Source organism: Chelmon rostratus, chromosome 21 (assembly GCF_017976325.1).
Source record: "Chelmon rostratus isolate fCheRos1 chromosome 21, fCheRos1.pri, whole genome shotgun sequence".
NCBI classification, from domain to species: Eukaryota; Metazoa; Chordata; class Actinopteri; order Chaetodontiformes; family Chaetodontidae; genus Chelmon; species Chelmon rostratus.
In genome coordinates, this window is record NC_055678.1 from 18,053,466 (window position 1) to 18,079,766 (window position 26,301).

At 42.2% G+C, this 26,301-nt stretch overlaps 1 long non-coding RNA gene across 1 annotated transcript in view; it reads right to left on the bottom strand.

Annotated features, from left to right (window-relative positions):
* Positions 1–351: 351 nt before the first annotated feature.
* Positions 352–26,301, bottom strand: part of LOC121625389 — a 54,654-nt gene continuing 28,704 nt past the window's right edge. The window contains exon 3 of the long non-coding RNA XR_006007904.1: positions 352–417. This is a non-coding gene — a long non-coding RNA (uncharacterized LOC121625389). The remainder of the gene's footprint in view (positions 418–26,301) is intronic.

Sequence of the window (26,301 nt, forward strand, 5' to 3'; positions counted from 1 at the left end):
AAGCTGTTCTGAACTTGGCAGAAAACTGGTGTTTGTGTAGGACCCCATCGCTCAGAGTGAGACCTGCAAATGAACTACTGTGCAGCTGTAAGCATGACAGCTAATCATCTGATCAGCACTCAGCCAATCATATGAGAGCTAAAGGTGGTGCTGTCCGTTTCTAACCTTTTTTCCTTTATTTTTAAAAACGTGTTGTTCAGTGTCTTCAAAGATTAGCGTGTGAAACCTCTGACAGAGTTAGCGGATCATTCTGAGCGGCTACAGTCACAGTCGCTTTTGAGGACAGCTCCCTGAATGGTTAAATTGAGAATGAAAATAAATAGAGCTTACCGTTCTGGCCCTCTGTTGATGGAGCAGTCATGGCCCACACTTCACTCGCCGGTAGATGACATCTCTTCTCGGGTCACCTCAAGCCCCCTTTCAAAGAGAACGAGTCACAATGAAGGAGCATACTGATACTGATCACAGCGAGAGCACTTGACTCTGACTACCGCCTCGCTCAGCTGTAGCAGCTTGAGAGCCAGCATTAATTGAGTTTGAACCGGCATGAAAGACACAGCAAACAGTCATTTGAGTGTTTGCGTTTGAAAAATCCTCCGTGGTGCCGGGAGCTGGAGCGGAGCCATGTTAGTGTTAGTGCAGAACACAACGCCAGTTCCAGATTTTGTATTGTTTCTTTTCGGAGGTCCGCCTCGGCTCATGCAGACGGCGGGGCGCGTCTGTTTGCTTACAGAGCTCTAAGCCCACTGTCAGCCTCCCAGATGCATCCCTCCGTCAGCCACCGCCATCCTCCGCTGCTGCCAACTTATCAATTTACACAATTTACAAAGAGCAGACTTTCCTACCTCCTGGACAAATATTAAACACGTCGACTCTGCGGGTTCAGTAGCTTAGAGAGCCCCACAAGGTGTCGATGTGAAAAATGAGCCTTTTACTCAGATCCCAGACAAGCCAAGTCTTCTGTGCAGCCTGTCTACGGTCCATACACTACATCACCTCCTGAGGCCTGCACCATAGGGCACCACAAACATACATAACTGTTTTCTTTAATAAGCTCTGTTTGGAGAAGGGCTCGTATACTTACTTACTCATATAAAACTCCCAGAAATGTATGCAGGGCCTTATGAAAAGTTTTCAAAAAGGCTTCTTCAGTTGGTGACATTATTATTAAGGATACAGTTTTACTTCAGAATATCTGCAGCAAGAAAAATAGTATTTTGGGTTCAAATAGCATAGATTTACACTTCGGAGTTTTATAAGAATGTGCTGAAAGCATCCCAACTCAGATAAGATGCCAGCATAGCTATTGATAATCAGAATCAGCTTTATTGGCCAAGTATGTGTGCACATACAGGGAATCTGACTCCGGTACTCAATGTACTTGCATAGGAAAGAAGACATACAGTTCAATAACGACAAAAGACATTTAAAAAACCCACAAAAGACTCAACATTAAGTTAAGTAGTGCAAAAAAAGAAGATAAAGAATATATACAAGGAAAGATGAGGTAATAAACAATTCATCCAATGACATTTACGAAGTGCAGATATTTATGTTGACAGTGACAGCGAGTGGTGATAAGCTAATCAGAATCAAAGTTAAAAGTCACTTCATATTTTCTTCAGCCAAATATATACAGACGTGTCAGTTACATCACAGATCTACACATCACTGCTGTGAACAGGCCGCATAAGAGCCAGGCTAGAAAAAAAGAGCAAAAACCACATTGTAAGCCCATCTCCAATAAACTACATGCATGATTTGAAACACCAGTTTACCATAACTGAGTGCTTTTCATTGCCTGAACTTAATCAGATCTTAATCAAGGCTCTCCACAAGTGAGGCATATTACACAGAACACAAGAAAAAAAACAGTTTGCAGACTGTTTTGGAGGCTATTCCTGATCTCCAAAGTTGTCTTGTTCACATGTAGCCATGAGTGAGTGTACATTCAGGAGTCACCTTCAGTTATTTAGAGTTGGAGGGTGTGGGAATGCCACAGCTGACACAGCTGTCACATCTGGAGAGCTGTGTGCAGTGACTGAGGCTGCGCTGAATGGTCAGTAAGTCAGTAAATCCTCACAATGTCTCATTTTCTATTCCTACATGACTACACATGTTAAATCACAACTAGGTATTTGAAGGCATCTTTCTGCCGAACACTGGTCATGACCCTTCCGTACCATGCAGTGACCCTGAGATACCCTGTTACAGAAAATAAATGTATGGAAGTTGAAGGAGAGATATGTTTTTCACTGAATGCACTGGGTTGCAATCTGATTGAATGGACCTCTGCGTACAGAATACCTCATCCAAAGTGTCAAACTGCTCTGCAAAAGTGGTTCAAGAATAGTACCATTCATGTCCACTGCAAAAAGTTACTGTATCTGAGGGGTATCTCAGCCCATAAACTTAGACAAAGTGATTTTTACTTCCTTGTCCCTTCTTCACCCTCTCCACTAGCTTCTCAGCTAAAGCCTAAACGCGATGACTCCTGATGAATGATACACTAGAACCTGCCAGGCTGGTTGCACGGGCCAAAACTTAGCTCGAGTGTTGTTAATTCAAGGTGATTTTCAGTCCACCAAAAAAAAAAAAAAAAGAGCCAGTCTGGCAGCCATATGTAGGACAAAAGGCGGCCCAGACTCAGCAGGCTACCTGGGTATCTGCCCACATTCGTAATGTCTGCCTCCATGAACTGCCAAGGTGGTTAACCCAAAAAGCAAATCTAGAATTCAACACTTCCTTTCAGAAATCTACGGGTGACTCCCATGTTTCTCTGCAGTCAAAACCAGCAGAGAAGTCGACTCCAGCGTGTCGTCTGTAACCTCAAAGCCGAGCACATTTGGACACAAGCAGCTGTTCGCGGCCTGTGTTGCCAGAGCCCTTCAACATGGCTGCCAAAGGGTGTGTTATCACCTGAAAGCCCTGAAGGATGCCCTGGCAGTTTTCTGGGATTCCACTTGCCTCTTCCAGGAAACAACACTGAAGACACTGCATCTGCTCACGCCATATCTTGACACACAGATTACACGTCATGTGGATGAAGGAACAAGAAGGGGCTGCATGCTAAACTGTACATAAACACTAGCCGGGGCAAACAATAACAGAGCCGTGCATTTACCACAGAAACAAGACAACACTTACAGTAAATCATAGTCTGTTAAAAGGCTAGAGGAGACTGGGACTCCTCCGTGGAGCATCAGGGGGAACCTCTTTAATGAAGCCTTAACTGATGGGCCTGGCTTAAAAGCCCACCCAGAGCCCACCCAGACAGAGAGAGGGCCCACTCTGACAATTTATACCACAGTGACAACCCCTACTGGGAGTAGGTGGAGATAGGCAGAGGAACGCTGCCTCAAAGTCAAGGAGGGGACAGCAACAACACCCTAGTTCAACTTGATGTTTCATATTAGCTCATGCTACGATAAGTTATCTGTGAATCTGCTCGTTTTACGACACCGGATTGACTGAAGAAAAATGCCCATTTACCGAAAGGCTTGAAGGGAAAAGTGAGCATGGAAAAAAAAAAAAAGAGGAAAGGAAAACAGGGCTGTCTTCAAAAGAACCAGGTTATAGTCTGATGCTATCTGAGGCCGTGTTGAGTGAATAGTGGCCTGTATCTCTGTGTCAACACAATAAGAGCCAAGACACGTGGCACTCGGAGCCCCATCGAGATGAGCTGATAGGAGGCTCCACTCAACAGTCGTCCTCTTATCGATCGCCTCGGCCGACCCAAATGCTTGTCGCATTATCTGCCCTTCTCTCTAATGACTCAGGGATTAAGGAGTGACTGGAAGGTAGACAGCTACTCGCCTCAGGATGTTTACGACCCCTCCTACATCTTCCCCACGGTCGGATGTTAATCTTTATTAGCTGGCGGTGTCTAAGTTATTGGTCGCAGAGCTTGCTTGCGTGATGTCACACTTGAGGACGCCATGTTGTAGATTTTGTCAGTGATGAAAATGTGGGGTGAGATGTTGCAACTTTTCCAACTCTGATTTATCATTTAGTGGTGAGAGCTTTCAACTTGGTGAACAGATTCTAAAAATCATTTTTGCAGAGAAACCAGTGTCAGTCTTTGGTGTTTGTTTTGAATTGCATGCTTATAAAATATTCTATTTATTTTTCTACAGTTTTTTTTCTATATTTTCATAGAGCTGCGAAGTGGGAGGAGCTATTTCAGGAGGCCATGGTTCTGGAGCTTGACATAAAAACTTTAGGGGAAAGTCAAGTATGACTCCCAAGGTGCATTTCGGCAAGAAACATGCAATCACAGAGCTTCAAATTCTGTTATGTCTGTCGCTAATGGCACACTGAAGATAAGGATGAGCTTGCTGAGAAAACTGAAAACAATTGAATTAATTCTTTAATTAGATAATTCTAATTTGGCACCACTGGCCCCTCCTACTTCCAAACGCTATTGGTCCAACATTTTTGTGGGCGGCCACTAAAACAATTTCCCAATATCACTTTAATTCCAATGGCCTCACAGGCCGTTCAACAGCTTGGGCGTTGATGACTCATTGCTCTGAGCTACGGCTAGCTAGACCCCTCACAGTGATTGTGCAATGACTCTGAAATAGCATTAATGAAAGAACAGAGGTGGGGGGTTTACAGGTGTGCAGGCTAACTACTCACCTTTTTTCAAAGCTAACTTGCCACTTTGGGGCTGACATATTCGGAGAGTGGCACAAATCCACTTTCTGAGTGAAATGCAAACTCAGCAGTTGAATATTACAAAGGACAACATGTCTTGAATTGCTTGTTGAAAAACAGGAAAAAAACATCTGTGTTACAGACTAAAATGAGAGAAAAAGTATTTCTGGCACCATAAAGCACTGAGGTCATCTCATCCCATTCATCTGACAATGACATAGTTAGGAAAAATATGCATGCACTACTTTTAAATTATATGAACTCCTCTAGTAGTCTACTTCCTATTATAGTATACTTATGCACTAACAATGTCATTAAGCAATTTCTCGTGGCATTCATGAGCAGCTTTACTGTAATCGAGCTTTTGTTTTATTTAACTTGGACTAAAAGCACAGATCGCAGTGTTTCATGGTGAATTATAATGCACTTTCTATTTCAAGGTTTTTTACTTTTGGAGCCAAAGATTCACACATTCAGCCTTTACTGAATATCTTCATCAGTCCCGGTCGTCTTTCATTGATAAATTATTCCTCCGAGCGGTCACATCCCATGTTTTCTTTCCTGCCTCACACTCTCTGCGGCTTGTAGGCGACCACCAGCCGAGCTGAGGCCCGGCCAGATTTACGGGAGGCTTTCATGGCCTGTGATATTTATGCTGGGGTTAGTCCAGGATTTCCAACTGATGATTGTGAATTTATGTTGCAATCAATATGGGGGATCCTCCAGCTGAGCTCATTATGATAATTCCTCCTTGAGGTCTGATTAATAACATTTGTTTTGCACATTTTGATGGGAGCACCACGATTGGCTGTTTCCAGCTTCGCTAACGTGCAGGTCCACTTGTTTATGGCGTCTTCCAAAAGCTTAACTGACCAACACTCTGGAATGCTTTTATCTTAAAGACTTTTCTCCAAGACTGAACTCTTCCTCACACTGTTATCAGGCCAAATGGTAATCTCCAATAACTTCAGCATCCGATGCTGTACGGTGCATCCTCGCGTCAGCTTAATCCAGCAGCACGATAATACTTAGCAGGGTGGAATGTGAGCGTGTATCTGTGATGGGTGACAAACTGGATTTGAAGGAGACAATGTGCCTCTCAGCAGGCCAGAGGTATGCTTTCATCCTGCTGTGGATGGAGCAGAAGTAGCAGCGAGCAGCCAACATTTTCAGTCTATGGTTTGTGTAATGCTCCGCTCGAACCTGGGCCTTTACTCACACTGCTGTTGAAACAGGTGGTGTTTCGGGATTTGTTTGAAACTAAATAGACTTGCGAATAATGAAAAAGAATAGGCATTTCGCTTCACTTTAGACAAGTTGTTATTAAATGATTTTTTAACAGAGGATTTGGCAAGATTTAGAACTTTTGCCATTCTATAATAAACAATGGCGTGTCCATAATGAAAATATTTACTTAATTCTCTAAAGTGACTTATGGCAACTTTGGCCACTAAACAGAGTGTCATGAGTGTTATGGCGTCAGGTGCCACGGTCTGTATAAATACTGCCTGTACACTTGTTTATAGGAAAACCCCCATCTGGCTTCAGCCAACACAGTCAGACACACTGGTGACCCCTAGGATTTTTCGAATGGAAAATATAACAGGACTGTTTGCTAAGCTGTACGGCAGTCAACTGTCAAGTGACAGACAAGACAACGTTGTAAAAGACTGCAGGCTCCACATCCCTGAGCCCAGCCCTTTCTCAACCTGTAAACACAGAGCCTGGCTTTTGAAGAACTTTCCAGAAAAGCCCAGTGGCCTTTTTCATCCCCCATTTACGGGATTTATAAACGATGACAGTGTTTTAATGCCGTGCAAACTTTAAAAGTTCAAGTAGGTAATAACTGGAGGAATTAGCAGAAATATGTACAAAAGGAATGTACCAGTGGTGAGGAGGTAAAAAACAAAAATCAGCTGCTCAGCAGTTACTAAAGAGTCACTACAAATAAACAAAACAATAAGACATGAAGATAAATGGCGTCGCTATCGCTGCACCTTTTCAGTCTCAGCTCATTCTGGGATTTATTATAGAACATGGGATTATTAAGATTATTCATGTGAAACTGCATTAAACAAGCCCAACATTTTTTGTTACTTTTACCTATTTTATGACCAATGTGGTTTAGTCTAGAAGGCCCCTAAAAGCAGCGGGTGACAGTTGATGCATACACAGAGCTGCTGTAAGTTATGGCAGATAGAGCGTTGGAGAAAGTTGAAAGGTCAGATGTTTCAAATAAACAAGCGAAGGCTACAATAACTGTTGTTGCTGCGCATTGTGGAAGCACGGCCACATGAAAGAATACTGGTAGGTAAAGAGTTAGGAGGAGAGCCTTTGTACGGCAGCACAGCAGTGCCAAAATTGTGCAGTATAATGTGTTTTTAAAAATCTGAGTATATGTTTTTGAAAAAGATAATTAAAAACTGAATGCAGGTCTTAGGCAAAGAACTACAGCGCATTGTTGCAGCACCAGTTTGGGTACTGTTAGCCCGATTCTTTAGTTGGAAGCCCAAGAACAAGCTGAAGACATCTTCAGTTCACAGATGTAGAATTTATTTAGGTCACAGGTAAAATAAGGCAGCGCTGGACTCAGAGTAACAGAGCTCTCACAGGATCTCTGTCAGAAGGAGCACCGATTTCCGGGTGTGGTTCACAGTTATCTTCTTGGGCTGGTACTGCCCCGTACAGAGGCTGGACCCGCACGGACCGAGTCTCATTGGCCAGTTATCTCTGACATGAACAGGCCAGCCACTGTTCATGTGAACTTACTGAAAAGTGATATAAAAGATGAGTGGATGTTGTCATTGAGGCGTGTATCTATTGCAACAAACCTAACATGACAGATTAGAGTGGCCTGCTTATCAAAGTAAAATGGTGACATTGTTGATTAAATGAGAACATCCAGTAAATATCACGAGTTCAGTGAAAAAGTGCAAATCTAAAGTGAACAGAGATCAATTATAACAGTACATACATGTGTGATAGACTGTTGAGACAAGTTGGGATACAAATAAGATTAGCTTTGTTAATTTGTAATCTCTGAATTCAAATATTTACCAAATAACCCCCCAAAAAACAGGTCCTTATTTCAAATATACATATCCATTTCTTTGTGCTTATTTTGCCTCAAACATCTATTCTGATGTGTTTCTATTTATAATGATCTCTTATTTGTAATTTCTGAACTAAATGTCGGTGAGTCTTTGCATTCAAACGTCTGCACTGACTCATGACGCATCATCTTAATTTACTGCAAACTTATTCTACTCGATTTTAAATCTTTGGGCTTGGTAAGGATATTAATCAAGTCCAGGTGAGTCCAGTTGCAAGTCTTCTGACTGTGTCAGAAATGCCCTCAGACTCAGAATAACGTGCAAATGATGCAAACCATGGTTTTCATAAAACACCATTTAGAGCTGATAGGATTCACAGTGAGATATTTGAAGACTGTAGATTGAACAGATCATTGTAATGCATCTTTGCCCAATGAAAAAACAGAAAAAGACTAGCTTGACTCTGCAGGATTAACTACAGTGACTGCAATGCATAACTTTACATTAGGCATTTGACATTGGTGGCCTCAAATATCAGTCAGTCACAACTAAATTCTTCAACTGAAAGGCAGAAATAATGTAATGTGTTTTTCTTAGTATTTGCAGTAACTAAATGAGTAAAATATACTTTGCAGTGTTTCCAATACATTTGTCTATATTAAAGCAGCTGAAGGAAACTTTTCAGTCTGTCATTCAAGTCACCGCAAAGTGACACAAAATCTATGAATTTACAAAAACCAAACCATGTGACATCAGTGAAGTATACCCATTATGTCCTCCTGTCGTGCATTTGGGCCGAATGTTGTCGTCTGTTTTTTAGGATAAGGTTTTTTTTTCGCATTTAGCTCTGAGGTTTCATTTCATTTGGTCTCTTCATGTGAAGAACTGTCTAAATCAGATACCAGGAACACATTTGTGCAAACACAGCATATCTGCAGGATGTCAGTTTGGTGTTATATACTGTATTTCTTTGTTGCAGTGCTACTTTGAGATTCGGGCTGAATAGTTTGTGTTTATTTTTACCTAAAAAAAATCTGCCTTAGTGTGGCTCCGACACATCTTCCAAACTTCTGTCAAATGGCTGCAGTGAGTGTGTGAATTTAGTGATAAGTATGAGAGGGTAAGTGAGGAGCTGCAGTCAGGCCGACATGTTTCTACTCTTGTCAATGCAGCTGGGCTTCTAGTATTCCCCTCCTTCAAACTGTTTAGCTTGACGGCCTTTATCCACATCAATCACGGGAGGAATCGAGCCACGGGCGTTTCATCAACAGTTTTCACAGTTAAAACAGTGGAAGATGTCCCAGACCCACTTACGCACAAATTAGCTGGAATGGTGCGCAGCAGCAGGGGCTTACGTCGTGTCTTGTCTGGTCACACATGCCAAGAGAGATTAAGATATTCCAGAGAAGAGGATCCGTTAATATTTTACAGTTCACCAGACGTGTCCGGAGTGTTATGAAAAACATGCTTTCTATGAATCCATCATCCTCCAGTCCTGCCCGGCCCTCAGGACTCACCAAATACTTCAAAGGCAGTGGCACGTGGTGGATGAGGAAATATTACTTCAACATTAAGAGCCCTGAGCAGATTCCCCTCTGTGCCCCTCCCACCCTGGTGCCAGAAGATGTTACAGCACCCAGCTGAGCTGCACTGGAAGGCAACCTGAGGAGGTCAAAGGTCTGAATACACCAAATGTCAATACTGGGGTTCCCACATGCACACCAAGACACAAAAACAGACATGCGGAGAGTTAAATGGTCTGTGTTTGAAATGTTTTGTCACAGCCACAGTGCAACGTGCATGATTTGCACCTCCATGTTCACCCTGTGCGCATCAGGCCTCATCCTGTACGTCACCCGCAGCACATGCTGAGAGAGGATTTACAACCGAACTATGTGCAAGTTTACACATTTTACCGCCAGTGTGACAAATAGCAGTGCAGCAAAGCATGGTAAGAATTCATTGCTTTCTTTGTCTCCCTCAAATTAAGAGAGACAAGAAGATAGAACAACAAAATAAAAGATGGACAGAATGGATACGAGCGCAAGGAGGAGAAGCGACCATGACCTCGTCTGAGCTGGGCTCAGACTGATCCAGCTCACAGGAACATCGAGGACCAGTTTAAAGAGCTTTGAGTCCTTTTGTAGGAAAACACATAAAAGAATTGATGTTTCTTGGCCACACAGTTCTAATTTTAAAGATAAGAGTGTTATGACCCAGGAATTGGAACTTGTCATCAATAAAATACACTAGTCAGTGTTTAATTATTAACCGCAGGATTCATCAGGTGCGTCTCCGTGGTTTCACATGCAACCCATTCCTGTTCCATCCTCAACGCGGCTGCAATCCCCACCAGCGCGTTTCATTTGTCCTTGATGTTTGCGCCCCTCTCATGGGTAAACAGGCTTCATAGCTAAACAGTTTCCTTTTTGTCTGTTTTAATTGCACTTAGTGCTGATGCATGATCAGGATTCTGCACAGGGAGTTTTATTTAGAAAATTTACCAGATCTCTACACCGTTCTGGTGTCTGACTTCCTGTCTCGCTCCATCTGCTCTGTGCAGATAGACAGCACAGTGAGATTCATCCATCTGTTTATTAGCACCTTGGATTCAGTTCTCAGGGCTGTGTGTCATTTTATTCTGTAAAGCGTTACTAAAGAAAGACAAAAGGGTGACAGACACACTGAAAATAGGTGGTGCATCACAGCAACGCTACAAAGGCTTCCTCCATTTTGGACTATCTTGCTCCTGAACCCTCCAAAAATCAGCACTGTCCAGACTGCTTGCTATTGGTCAACAGTGTAAATTTGTGTCAAATTTGATGCAGGTGGTTATCGTCAGTATTATGATAGTCTAAGTCCAGGTTGCATCGAAATTGTGATGGACAATCTTCACTAGTTTTTGACTATTTTCCACTATTTCTGCGGACTAATAAAAGAATCAGTAGATTAATTGATAATGAACACAACTGTTGGTTGCAGGTACCATTTAGAGTCTGCATGAGACTCACTGGTCTTTCAGCTAACTTCAATATAAACCGATCTGCTACTAATATTAGACGCCCAGAGCTGGCAGCCAAACACGCTCTCATCCCAGCGATGCACAAAGTCTTCCTACCAGAAAACCTTCTAACTCGAGTCTTTGTGTGATGTGTTTTAGGTGTTTGTGTGGTGGTTAATGTTATAAACCAGGTTTATGCACCAAAATGACTTGATTAGGTTTAGGAAAAGATCGGTTTCTCACAAACCCCAGTCTCCTGGGTGAAAGTCTCGTTCTTGTTTGACCCATCCATACAGCCCACCTTCCTCCAGCTCCAGTTCTGAGTGTCTGTTGATACAGATGGGTTCTCTGTGTGAGACAACAAAGGGCGGGACAGAGCAGCTTATTTGAAGATTTAGGAATGAGACTCAATGAGCAAAACTTGTGCAAATTCCCTATTTTATGTATAACATGTGCAATGTGTTTTATGTGTATGTGTTAATTGACTTTGTGATGTTTTATTACACTCTTGATTGCATAAAAGGTCAGACTAACTGACCTGCAGTGTGTCAAGGCAAGGCAAGTTTTGTCTTTTGCTGGTTGATATAAGTCAGGCTATACAGAGAAATGCATCTGTATCTTTCTAAATAGCAGTCTGTTGTATGCGTAGCTGCAAAGAACACATCTTTCATCACACAGAAAAAGGATGACTATCTGGTTTGAACCTAAGGGCAGGGCTGTGTGATGTTCTGCTAGTGCAGCTTGACACTAGTCAGTATTATTTTGACACATTATGCACATTTCCATAGCCAGTACGGTACAGTAGCATGTTGTCAGCTCTGCAAGAAATCAATCAGTATCAATTATCAATTTATTTGTGCTAATTTCTGAAATGCAGTGCTTGAAAGTGAGTTAGTGACGTACACAGAAGCCTGCCAACACTCTACTTATCCTGCAATAACCTATGTGACATCACTGCTCCTCGGCGCAGCAGCCACCATGCTGCTGAACAGGCTCCCTGCTGGCATCATGAATAATGGCCTGTGTGTTTAACTTGCTCAATACAAAGAAGCCATGTAATCTAAATACATAAGGTAATATAAATACAAAGGAACCGTATAATCTAACACACCGTGGTCGCGGACTCTGAGTGTGTGTGTGCCTGTGACATTTTGGCGGAGCGTCTCTGGTTGGGTAGGCTGGCACTCTCTGTGTTTAAAAAGCTCCCGGAAAGTTTACAGAGAGTGTACTTCTGCTGGGCTTTGTGTGACAAGCTTTAACGCACCATACCCATCAGCAGGAAAACAGCCACAGACCTCCCTGGAATCCACTCTGCCACTTTCCATTCAAGCATTTCCATGCATTCCCCCGCTTCCTTTAGTGTCCTGTCTCAAAAAAAAAAAACCTGTGTTGACAATTAATACTGGCTTTGTTTGTCAGGCTGCAAGCGAAGAGGCTACTGTGTGTTTACCTCGCTTTTGTCCTGCCGTGTGTCACCATGCAGAAAAGGCCTAATCCACGATGGAAAAGAAGACTTAATCTCAGATGCAACAGTAAAGTCAGGCCTCTGGTGTTAAATAAAAGCCTCTCGGTCCCTCAGTAGCCATTCTGAAAAGCTATGACCCCTAGCTCACTACGCCGGTATTACACTTGTAACGTGAATGCCAACAAACACGCTTCGTGGTATCCAGATATGTTTTGGTTTTAATTGCTTGATTTCTTTAAGATTTCCACTTTCACCCCAACACAACTGAGGTGAGCGCAATTTCACTTTTTCAATAAGAAAAAGTGTCCCCGTTCCTCCAGATAGCCTGCAGACCTCAGTCTAGCTTCGAGCGCCGCCAGCAAGATTCCCTTCACTTCCACTGTATTGGAGTCACAGCAGAGAGATACCTCAGATACCTCAAAACCTGGACAAATAAAACCAAAGCTATGTGCATGACTAGACAGAAGTGGAAGTAAGTGGTAAGTCTCAATCCTTTAATCTTCTTTGAATTGGTGCCAGTGTGAGAAACCAACACTAGTATCTGTGTTTCTTAATTGATGTGGTAGCTAAGTTTTTTTTCTCTCCTGACTTGATGACATAGGTCTGAAAAAGTGCTTTATAAATAAAGTTTTACTGACACGCAGCACACAGTTCTTTGTTGTTGTTTGTTCTTACATTGCTCAGTATATCTATCAGGAGCTCTACTTCACCTCTCAGTCTCTCAGCTTCCAAATTTCAGGCTTCACATTTAGTCTCTTTCAGCTAATATTTTAAGAAAATGCACCGTTTGCCAAAACATTTCAACTGTCATATTCCTGGACGCGGGATATTTTATTTCACATTTGTATCATTTCAGGAATGATAATAACAAGATTCTGGTATTCAAAAAAAGTTTTTGGTGTGTGTGTGTGTGTTCGTGTTCATGTTCATGCAGCTTACTTGAACGAAATGTGATCAATGTGTTATTTGTGTTTGGACGCGACGGCCCACGAATGCCTCGCATGCACTCTGTGACCGGACCGAACGGGCGTAGTAATGCTTCAAGTGTGAGAGAAGACAGCATCATTGATCTGTTGTTTTGACTCATTGTGAATATTCCCAACAACAACGTGTCTCCGTGATGTCAGTTCTAGGAAGCCACATCCCTCAGAAGCAATGTTTACAATACAGTAGGTGCTTGGAAGTCGCAAAGTATTCTTAGCAATGCTCACAGTAGCAGTTTATTAGGAAGACAGTCTGGGGCAAAGGAGGGGAGAGATTTTGGTTACCAATTAAAAACATTCATATGTCAGGTTTTTCATGCATCTCTCATACACTCCTGGATTATGTAATCTCCATTTATAGCACTCAGGTAAACAGACTCGTTAACACTGTAGAGCCTGAACATTGAATTCATTTGTCCTCCAGAAAACCCAAACCTCAAATGTGTTTTTGCTATATTTTGACTGATAGTGAGGTGAGTTATTACAAGTGCAGCTCATACTCTACTTCTGAGTATGGAAATAAATGGAAAACCTTGAAATTCCAGACAAAATGTAAACATCTGCTTTTTGTCAAACCGTGGTCTATAACATAGACCATTAAATGTGAATTTCTTAGCGACGCCCTTATAACAGCCATGGCAGCAGCTGATGGTTTATGAGGATGAAGGTTTGAATCTTTGAAATCCTTTTCGCCGCACTAATGGGAAATATCGTTCTGACCTCGCTGCTTTCATTCAATCACATCTACAACGTGAGACGCGTGTCATGCAGATTCCTACAGGCACTGAGCGCTGATGTAACGCTCCTCTGAAATGCATTTAGTCGAGAAAACAAACCGAAGCGGTCCAGGAAACGGCAGCGGTGGGGTGACAGTAATTATGAGTGGCAGCGAACACACTTGCCGCCTACTTAGGTCCCTCCAAGTTAAGACCTGAATCCAGTGTGAGCTCCAGAATGAGACCTGGCAACTCTGCTGGAGCTCACCAGCCAATACCTCACTGCTTTCAGGCCCTACATGGCTCTCTGAAGTCCTCTCCAAGACAATCTAATATTCCCACAAATGTTCTGTCAAAGGTCGCTCTACTAATGGCTGACCTCTATTCTCTATTTCAAAATATGCCATGTTTATATGAAATCTGAACGCTGTACAGATACTGAAATGATCACTGTTACAGCACAAAGCGAGTTTGCCTTATGAGACGAAAGAGAGGACACTTTTCCTCCAGTAGAAATAGAATAGAATGAGGGAAGCATCATTCTCACTCTCACTTACAACAGCTTACCAAAGTAACCGCTGAGATCTGAAAACATGGTGACAAAGCCAGACAGGGCATGAAACGAGCAGCCTGACATCCAGATAGGTTGCAAACACTCCAACAGTTTAGCCAGATTAGCTAAAACACTTTATTTGGACACATGTGAAAGTCCACAGGAAGATTGTGTGTGTGCACAACTATGGCAAGTACGACAGGTCAAAGTACAACCAGAGAAGTCTGTGATGAATGTTCCCAACTGACAGTCTGGATAACAGTTTCACCATTCACGTCTCTTTTCTCTCTTCCAGGGTTTGGCTAAACTGGGGGCTTGTTCTGACTGTCTAACAGTTTGTGTTTCTTGCCACGTCCAGCTTATCTTTACTCATCGTACTGCCGAGTTCCCAGAACAAAATGACAGATGAACCATGAAAATAAGTTGCAAAGTTGCAATAAATCAGAATTATCCTTTAATTTCAAGAGGTAGCGCACAGAGGTGGCCAGATTGGTGATACACAGCATTAGCATTCAATGCTGAAAAGTGATAAAACTGAAACTGAGTGCTCAGTAGGTGCAAAAATTGATATACTTAATGGCTCAAAAAACATAAAAAGAAGACCTGGCCTTCAGCTATTTGGGTTGCAGCGTATTTGGTCTGGCATGCGTTCAAGAAGCAGATGCACACACAGCTTTTGTGTCCAGTGTGACGTTGACATGTTACAAATAGCTAAGCAGCATTGACTTTGCTGGTGTTGTACTGGAGAATCCACTGGGGGGGGGGGGGGGGGGGTCTTTTTAGCTCAGCTTTTGACGACTGGACAAACACCCCATTTGATGCAGACTGACACCTCAATAGCTAGTTTCTGCTACTGCCTATGCACTGAATGGAGCCTCACACTGTGAAATTCTAGTGTAACAAGGCCCTCCACCAACCTGCCAAACATCTCCACCATGATCCCAGTGGTCTACATAATACTGCATTCACACTAAAGCAGACAACAGTCTAATGGAATGAAGCTTGCATGACAATATGTTGCCATGGTGATGTTTAATGGAATAGCATATATTAAATAAAATTATGTTGTATTTAGTATTTCATGTAACTATTCTAGTAATACATGTAGCTATAAAATGCAGTTTTCTCTTAATATTCTGTTGCAAACTTAAAATGAATGTTAAATTCCCTTCAACATGTCTGGCCATTGATTCATTTGAACATGCACTTGGTGTATTCCAGGCTTTTCTTGTCATGTGTCAGTAGGGTTTCAAGCTCTGATCATACATCGCCTTCATGTTGTCCAGGTTGTTTTCTCCTTGTGTGAGGGAGCCACATAACATTTAGTTGTAAATTCTGTTGTGGAAGGTGGCACAAAGTTAAACCCTTGTCTGTATGCTTGGGCAGCCTCGCTTAATTTTACTGTCCCGCTCTCAGCCATTAAAACAGTACCTGATTTGCCTGAATTCATGTGAATGCAGCGTAAATGATATACACTAAGATATCCCAATGATGTAGCGCCATGGCAATGTTAGTTAGCCAGACAACCTGTGTTACAACACTACGTTTCATGACAAAATGTCCCATTCTGCTGTGACCTTTTATCATCAGCGGAGCAGCAGACGCACAGATACACAAAGATACACACCAGCACATTCTTCCACCCAAACATTCGAACGTGACACGCTGCAGGAGCGCCTCGCCCCGACGAGACTCTATCGAGCCGCTTGACGAGGGCCATATGTGCTTTTTCGCCAAATGCCCTTTTTTTTTTTCCAGGAGGTTATGAATAGATGTATATCTGCGAATGGTAGGAAAGGAATTGATGGGTCTGGTTCCCGGAGCGCAGCGTGTCTTGCATCTGAGCCTGTGCTGGCCTCATCTGACACGGAAAGCTAAAAGGAGACTAGCAAGATGCTGTTCTTGTTTAATAGGTGTCACATCAGCCTCGACACACTAGAAACAGACAGCCAAGAGGCTTTTTTTTCCATTCCTGAGGCTCCAGATCAATGTAGCCTGTGTACTTTCACTGTTTTATAAGAGCGCAGACTGGAAGAGAAACACGTAGACAATGTTTTTTGTCAAAGATGTGGTGTTTGCTCTGCATGAGTGTACGAGTTGATGTGCCTGGCTGTTTAGTATTTCGTACATGCCTTCACATCTCCAAAATGTTCAAAATACAAACCTCATAGACTGCATCACTTTGTTATATTTATTCAAGAGGAAATAATTCTGCATCTCTGAGTGTTTAGAGAGATCTAATGCAGATAAGTGCAGTAGGAATTTCTAATGAATGATGTCATCTAAATTGAAGCCTGCTGTTTCAATTGTATGTTACTAATATAATAAATAGCTGTACTTTGGACAAAGAGCTTGAAAAATATCTATTTGTGATGAGTGCAGATAAGTGAGGACTAATATGGTGATTACGTTTTGTCTAATTGGCAAGGCTCAAAGATTCGCAAACTGTAAAGTATGTGCCTCGTTCCCTCTGTTGTTTTACACTGTGTGCTTTAAAAATGTCCCACTATCTTGCCAAAAGGCTGAAGATAGTTGTGGAGCAGTGATACGAGGTGGCGAGGACAGCCATCCCAGAAAGAGCGACTCATTTCTGGGCACTGAAGCTGCAGGGTGTGCAGAAAGACCTGATTTCAGGACAGAAACTCATAAAAACAAAGGGGGGCCTGACGCGCTGTCACACATGTTTAATGAGCTCTCGCTGTTTGGAAAATGAAAGAAGGGTTCTGACGCGTGCAACATCTTATCTCCTTTGCTCTTTTTCTTTGGGATTTCTGTTGTATTTCCAAGACAAGCAAAGCCAGCGCCAGCAGAATCTGATGCACCTTGGACGGGCCCTCTTGGGAAGCAGCACCCAAATAACCCCCCCCCCCCCCCCCCCCAGCCCTGAGGTGGTAAGAGCTTGGCTGAGGATGGAAGGGGAGGAAGATGGGGGAGAGAAGAGAACAAGGGGAGGGAGGAAAGTACCAAGAGCGATCAGATGAAGTGGTGAAATAAGGGTGAGCTGTTATCTGGGTGTGCAGAGTTATGGTGGGATGTGGCGATGATATTTAGGATGTGAGAACAAACCTTCTCGTTGTGTTTTACGGGCCTGAACGAATACGAATACAAAGGAGGAATGTGAGAGGTTACAGCATCATTTCAAGGATCAGAATACAAGAATTGATTTGGATTGACATCTACATAAAAACAGATCCTGTCTAAAATCGTACATGCATTTAAATGATTGGTCTCAGTGTGAGCGTTAGCTGTATTTCTGTCAAAGGAAAGTGTCCAGCCCACAGGGATTTATAAGACACCACAAAGACAAGACAGAACTCCTTACATATAACATTTCAGTGTGAACAAAGAGCTCCTGTCCTGTCCCAAGCTCCACAAATAAAATCTGCCACAAGAAGGTACCCTCCTTAAAACACAACTAAATTCTTTTATGACATAACCCAACCAAAAGACCCCATTTCACTCAAAAGAGTCAAATCCATCGTCTGCTGATATATGAGAAACATATAGTGAAGTCACTGTTTAGTAGCTTCAGTAGTGTCATTTTAAAGCGGTCTCGCCTTTCCTGCCTCGCCGCCGCTGGCTCGGCACACATTGCTCTACCACACCTCCATAAAACTACAGGGCAATAAGCGACATGAGGTTTGGTGGAGCACTGCTGATTCTCTGCAGGTCCCCACTGATTCACATGCAGACACTTGTTTCAACACTCGCTCCTGCGGAGTGTCAATAATGATCTTAATGTGAACAGCGTTCCTGAAGAAATCCTCAGCGTGTTTAATACCGCTGTTATGAAGTGGTGTAAATTACAGGGCAGTGCAGTGGTGGCCTGTTCAGAGCGCCTTCAGCAGCTCCACTGGTTGAAACCTGAAGACAATACTGAGAATCTGCTTTTAATCTCTACATTATTTATCACTCACATGCCTCTTACTACTGGTGCACTTACAAAATTTCTATTCCGAAGTTTGTAAAATAAAGGGTTGAATCAAGGTTATTATTTTGATGATTATATCATAATCTGATTATGTTGTAATCAGTGTTACTTACGAATATGACAAAAGAAAAACACAAGAAAATAGACAAATTAAAATTGCCTGGAAAGATCATATAACGCTGCAGCCTTATTGGAATAAGTTAAATCTAAGCTTTCCTGTTGGATTTAGACCATTTGAAGCCACTGGGCATATTAAGCCACACTAAGCACTCCTCTTCTGTGTGTGTGTGTGTGTGTGTGTCATGTGAAGGCCCTCTGTGTTTACAGGGCCAGTGAGCAGCGATCCACAGCATAACCATGGATACTGGTGCGGGGTCATATCAGTGCTGCACACTCACCAGCAGGAAACAAACACTGGGGTGTCACGCTGAAACCTCAGCTTTTTAATTGGCTGCTAATTAGCAAACGAGCCTGACCTGCTGGCTCTTATTCTGCTGCAAGAGGCCTGTCTAAGACGGCGCAGACGTGTACACAGCCACCACTTGAAACTGTCCTTGACATCTAACATCCTCAACCAATTTGCTAAATTTAGCCGATTGCAGGGAAATATATGATTAAATACCACAAAGTCCATCTTTAATGTGAGGATGTAAACTGTTTTCCACATGAAAAATAAAGCTTAGGATGTTCAGCAACTTCATTATTCTAAATAATGCTCTTGTATCTGGCTATGCTGTCCCAATCCGAAGCCAAAACTATAAAGGCCAGTGCTCATAGTTCTGCATGGAAGAATGTTGTGTATAATATTCGAGTGTTGAAACTTGTCTGAGGCGGGCCAACAAGGGGGAGAAAACTTTTTACTAGTCTTGATGTGTTCAGATGAATTCAGAAAGTTAAACACAGAGACAATAAAATCAGCCTACAGCACGTTCAAATCAAAGGAGATATTTCTGAGTGTGAAGGTGCGGGAGCTGAAGACAGGGCGTTTGGAGACACACTCATCCGTCTCCGCAGCGCTGCACACAAACAGACAGAAGGCCTTTTGTCACCTTATTTTTCACAGGAAAGCTCTTTTCTCCAAAGAAAAGGTTTGGATGTGCAAGTCGCTGATCTATCTGTGTCCTGGGGCTGTGCAAAGTGCTGAACGTGTTCCCTGTCTGGCCTGGCCTGCGTCTCAGCAGCACTTCTAAAACGCCTTCAGATCACGGTCCAAAGGCCGACAAACCGTTTGTTGACTTTAATGTAAACCGCTCTCTGAATGCGTTTGGCTCAAATAAAGTAGTTTCTTGGCTTTGCTGGGACTTGTAAGCATTACGACGTACTACAAAGTGCATGAGTAGACTTGTTGTTGTACGCTGTAAAAAACTAGATTATTTGGCCTAAATAAGGAATTTCATTTGTTGGTACTAAACTCATGTGAGGCTTCAGCAAAAGTGAGTGAGCCCTGATGAGAATCTTTAGCTGTTTATTACAAAGCCATAAAATTCTGTTAACGTGTGTTCTTGTTGTGATGATGGAATATATCCCATGTTTACTTTTATATTAAGTCAGTCCTTTCGTTATCAACTTCATGGAATCAGGGTTGAAGTTTGTGGGCTTAAAGTTAGGCTTTACATCATCCAACTGTGACTTTCAGAATAAGTTCAGGTATGTCTCATCAAAGGAAGGAAGTGGACAGAAGTTGCAGGATGGAGACTTCACAGGACTTTTTACACTTGAAAAACATATTGGCAGTGAAATAATCAAAGGAGTTTCCTTGAAAACACAACTGGCAGAACAAAGAGTAGGTCCAGTTTTAATTTTAAAGTACGGAAGCTGAGCGATTACATTTTGATGGCGTTATCTCAAGATCACAAGTTAATTATCTGAAGATAACAGAGCTTGTTTTCTCGTGATAAAGACAGATTTCATGAGACCAGGAGATCATTTCTGATGAGAAAATGACTTTCGTTTGCTCGAGATCACGGGATAATTATGGAGAACTCGGCTTGATCACACCTGATTTCAGCCTTCAGGATCACTATCCTGACTGTCAGGGAGGATTCCCCAGAGAACAGTACAGTTACTTCAGTGATCAGCTGGATCGTTTGAGTGCACTCGCCTGTGAAGGTGCTGGTGCTGAAATGAGGAGGACCGATCTGAATATCATCATAGAAAGACACAATGCAATTTCTGCCTGTGTTAGACCTCGACTGAAGCACAGTCTGATGCGTTGATCAATAATGCATCCGTCATTTTAAGATCAAATCAGTTGCTACAGCACAACACGCCATCTATGCATGCTTGTATGGCTTTCCTGATAATCAAACTAATAAGCAGAAATTCAAAGTAAAATTATAGGTCATCCCAACGTGAACATTATTTGGTGATTTTTTTTAACCTTCTCTATGGAAATGATCAACAGGTAGTGTAGTTCAAATGTCTGTGCTTGCCCTGTATTGCACTGTAGGTTCACAGCTGATCAGAACATGGCAACTATTCTAATAACTTATACTAACATGTAGCTCTGTCCAAAGCTGTCACATAGCAATGTAATCTGTGCTGCTGTCGGTTCTGGGACAATGGAAGTGAAAAGCAACAGTTCTGTCTTTGATTAATGTGCCATTACTGTGTTTATTTTCTCCGATTCTGAACAACCAAATAAACAGCATCGCTCCGCTGCGTGAGAGCTCTCGTTTTTTCGACTGCGAGGCTTGAGTCGGTGCACATGTCAGTCAGCGTTCAGTGGGAGCATACTGTAGCTATTTGTGTGTTTGGAAATCAGGAGAAAGAAAATGAAAGATGTTGCCTGATGGAAGATTCTCAACATCTGCAAATAGCTGAATAATTGCTCCATTCTGGTCTTTTTTTTTTTTTTACGGCTTCTGTACCTGTCAGTCAAGCTTTTGGGCTTGAGGAAACAATACAAATATTGTTTTAGAGAAGAATTACAAAAACAAACCCTGATAAACAAAATTATCAGACTCCTGCAAACAGTAAGTTAATGATTTTTATTGTGATTATTGAGCTTCATTGCTGTTGACTCTGGAGCAGTCATGAGGTTCTTCACTCAAGATTTACAGCCAGTATTATTTCCCACTGTCAGCTCAGTCAGTAATTCTGCTTCTTTACCTGGAAAATGTGACTTGCTTTGACTGTATTTCTTAGCTCGATCAGATCTGCTACAGCTCAGGATTCTGAAGTAAATAGCAGTAATATAGTATTTCCAGATATACAGCTGTCCGGGTACTGCTCCAGATAACAATTAGCAAAAATGTATGTTTTCTCATTTCTACAGAAAGGAAATATTAACTACTGCTTATTTTGATGACACTGTTTCATAAAAGCAAAATTAGCCCAGTCACTTTAATTCTTAAGTTGTAGAATAAGTACTGGCACTGGTGCAATAAACTGACTTGTCATGTCAGGACAAAAACTACAACAACCAGAAGATCTCAACTCATTTCAAAAATAAAGTAAAGATGCTAACGATGAGCGCATGGAAATGTGGTGCGAGATATGTCATTCACACCCACCTGTAGCAGACAAAAAGTGTGTTTTATACAGGCAGGAAGAATCTTAATCATCTATCATTTGATAAGCACGTCCTGCATCTTCCTATGCTGAGGATTTTGCTGACAGCCACTAAAGCGGCCCTGAGTGAATGTCAGAGGTGTATATCACCGACGTGAAGGGGGAGCGCAGGTAATGCAGAGCTCTGCAGCAGCTATCAGAGGGGAGCTGAGCTGCAGTCTGCTGAATTATGTCAGCTGCTCTTTGATGGCTCGACATTCACAGCAATGTATGGTGGGTCTCGGGTGTCTGCACCACAATGTAAATGCAGTCTGATTAGGCTTTCAGAATGAATTGAGGATGCTAAAATAAGTTAAGACAGCCTGTGAAATGTCGCGAACTCTTTGCTTGCATACATCTCCCAGATGAAAGGGGATATACTTTTGGACTAACGTCAGAAGATTACAAACGCTTTTGACTTTCAGTCATAATTTTCGTTAATTCTTACATATTGAGCCTTTAATACCTGTGAAACTGTCATTAAAGTATGAATTTATGATGGAAAACTAGTAGCATTTGAGATAATATGATTGATGATTACTATATTACATTTTTGCAGTACATGCCCCAATAATTCCAAATGATAGTTAGACAGTTAAATTTACATGACCTGGAACCAGATATGATGCATAAATTGAATGAAATTAATAAACTAACCAATGAAAAAATGAGTCATTCATTAAAGTTATGAGCTAATGAGCATCCTAGCTGCATGTCTCCATGCATGCAACTCCACAAAAACGATTGAACACTGCAGCCAAACAATCCAACTTTTAGTTCACTGATTTTTGTAGCTTGAATATAAAGCTTTTTAATAGCTCCTATGGCCTTTTTTGAGCACACTAAATTAAATGCTTTCTAACACTTTTCAACACAAATTTGGCATTTTTAGCTTTGTGAAAATGATGCTGGCTTTCTGTTTCTGTATGTAAATGCAGCAGGGAAGGTAAGAACAATGCCTTCAATGTTTGAAGGGGATGATAGATGGGAAAAATAGGACATCCAGAGGGTAAGTGATAGGTGTTTATCACCGTTTTACAGCCCATAATACACCGCTGCTGTCCCTTCATTCCTGCGGCTCATTGTGACACTTGTGTTTTGACGGAGTACACCGAAGCCTGCTGCCTGGGTAATCCCAGATTTCCTATGGCACAGCTCTGAGCTTAGCAGAGGGCTTGACTAATAGCTTTCTTTTCAAATGATCGCTTTGCTACACGACTTCAGAAGAAGGCAGCGAGCGTGAAATTCAATTATGGCGCACACGCTCCGCAGCCCCGCTCAGAGCTGTCCACTTTAATCCCTCGTTTACCCACAAGGATTCTCAACCTTTTTCAGATAGACTTCTTCTCCAAGACCCTGTGTTGTGCGCCCTCCTTCAACCTTTAGGCGCTCCCACCACCTGGGTCTTTCTCATCAGCACCTACCTGCTCTGCAGTTTATTCTATCTTCTCTGATCTATTTTGCTGCTACATCCCTCTTAGCCACATCAACCTTTGCCTTTCTCCCTAAGCCCTCTTGACTTTTAATGTCTCACTGTTAAAGAAAAATGAGAATCTTCTCATTAAGTCATTGCTGCACATGTCTAAGCATGAATAAAGCACAGGTTTCCTGACAAGGACTTCTAGGTGCCATGTAAAATTGGGACTGTAAGGACAACAAAACATTAGGCTTTGACATGGGAGACCACAGTCTGTTTCCTGATGCCCACAAGCAGTCAATATTTCTCCCCTAACCATTCCCCAACCTTAGTAGTTATTCTCTCAACAATGACGACAGAACTGCCCTTAATGAAGTTGTTGTCTTTAACCCAAACCACAATCTTTCACTAACCCTCAGAATACGAGCCAAAGCTCAGCCAAGTCAGACCTTTTTAAAAGGCAATGAGAAACAATGCATGTTGTCATTTAGCTGCACATATAACAGAAAGGTCTGATTAGATGCTCTGGAGCTACGGTGGACCATTTGTCACATGACAGACCATCTCACCACTGATCCACTTATTGTTCTCACCTCAAATCACTGATTTTTACTGGAGAATTACAATCAAAATTAAAGATAAACGCTTCTCGCATACAAAACCCAAATTAAGTGATGTCATCTGCTTGGTATAAGAAAAGTGTCAAGTCAGAATCTGGGGGTGAAATACAAAACTCTTAATCAAGACTAAGCAAACTCTCTGTCCTCATGAGGATGAAACTGCTGCAAAAACGTGTTTCTCCCACCGACAACTGTGAAAAGGAAATCAACTCTGACAGGTCTTGAGTGACACTCTATACAAATTATGTAACACTGGCTGATTAAAAAAAACGCAGACCCTTTTATATGGTGTACAACACACACACACACACACTGTGTCCGGACAACGCCAGGCCATTCCTAATGTCCCCAGTCTCCTTCCCGCCCCTCTCCCACCCCTCCCACCCTCTGATCTGTATTTTGGTCTGAGAAGAGGGTCACTACAAGTGAAAGTGGGGGTGGCAAACCACATATTACATCCAGAGGCCCCGTTAAGCACAACCTCTGACATGCTTTGGCCACTATGCATTCCTGACATCCCTAAGAGCCGGAGCGACAGTGGGACAGAGGGAATGTTTTGAAGTTATATGAGCAGTCAACATGTGCAGTTGATTTTCACAAAGATGGCCCCAGTTGACATCTATTAGCCACTGAGTTTGATTACAGTCAGCAGTCTAAATTGTATATACTGTCAATATATTGCTTAGATCATCATTATGCTTGGTTTCCATGGACATTGGGTAATACTGAATGCTGTATCTTGCAGTATATTAAAGATTTATGTGCCAAATATAAAAATGTACCATGAGTAAATAAAGCAGGTGCATCTAAAGGCTGACTGTAATTTTAAAAAATGTCATGAAGAAGCATGAAGCAGTGATGCTCATGTCTTAATTGCTGCACAATACAATAATATCATAGCCTCTCTTACACATCTCCCTTGTCCTTTGCTGCAGAATGATGCCACTGAAACAAAAAGAGTCTGCATAGTGAAAGCACTAATTGTTTATTTCAATGACGACCCTCAAATCTCATAAGGGAGCACCATGTTGGTACTTTGGCCTCTGCTTTCCACAGAATTGCTCTCCGGAGAACAAAAATGTGATCGCTGTTTGTTCTTTTTGGAGCTGTCTCCAAACAAACTAATGTGACCAAACACGATGAGGGAACATGTCTCACAGTGCAGAGTGGTGACTCACTGGCCTGTTTTTAATAGTTTCTGGACAACAATGGAGGTTTACGGTGCAGAATAATAATAATATTATCATATCAGGCTTTGGATGCACACGCAATGCTTGCTTGTAGATCAGTTCATTGTTGGTTTGGATCCACTTCCTTGACCACAGCCACGTTTACCTCAGTGTAAACAGAAGGACCACTAACATTATTGCCTGCTGGTTGAATGTGTAATTTATGCATGGTGCTGTTTAGTTTCTCACATGTAACTTCTCATGTTTTCATGCCCATGGTTGACAACAGATACTAAGGTGCCAACAGCAGATAACTGAACGAGGAAAGGGAAGAGAAGGTAATCTGGGTCTGGACTGATGTCACAAAGCAAATGAGATGTTTTTTCTCTGGTGTGCGTCTGTTGTGGCTGAAGATTTATTTGCTCTGTTTCAGGATGCAGAGGACAACCAGGAGACTATAGAGCAGATGATCCTGGGAATCTTCACCATAAGGAAGGAAGGTTCAGAGCAGACAGACGACCAGGAAGAAGTTGGAATAATCATCAAAGGTGTGGAAGTGCTTCACGACCTTGGACACATTGCAGCTGCACTCAAAATCTGATTTGGCCTCATGTACTAATTTGACTTGAACTAACCAACAAACCAAAGTACACGTTTGAGTTTGAACAAAAACGTCTGATGGAACTGGATGGCAACCACCTCTCAGCAAAGGCTCAAACGCTCAAAACAACCGATGACTGATGATGACTTTCAAAATGTGAACAAACGGGAGAGAGAGTGAGACTGACACTTAGAAACTACAAGAGAGGTTGTATTTGATGTCCGTCAGAGGAAAGGAGACCAGCAGTTTGAAATGGAGAGAGTGACGGAGAGAATGGTGTGAATGAGAGGGCAGTCAGAGATGTATTTAGAGGGTTGTAGCAAGAACACGAGGGTGACCGAAACTATGTGAGTGACATACGGCGATAGAATGAGAGCACACGGAGCAAGAGTCATGTGCAAGTGTTCAAATGCAGCACTGTTTTGGAAATGTCACTTCCTTGCTAAATGTGCTGCACTGTGGTGGAATGTTTCTGTTTGTCATTTAACAAACCTCTTATTAAACCTGTATTTTGAACTATTTTCTACGTGAATATACAACATTTACTCAGTAGATTAATATGTAGATTAATATGTAGACGG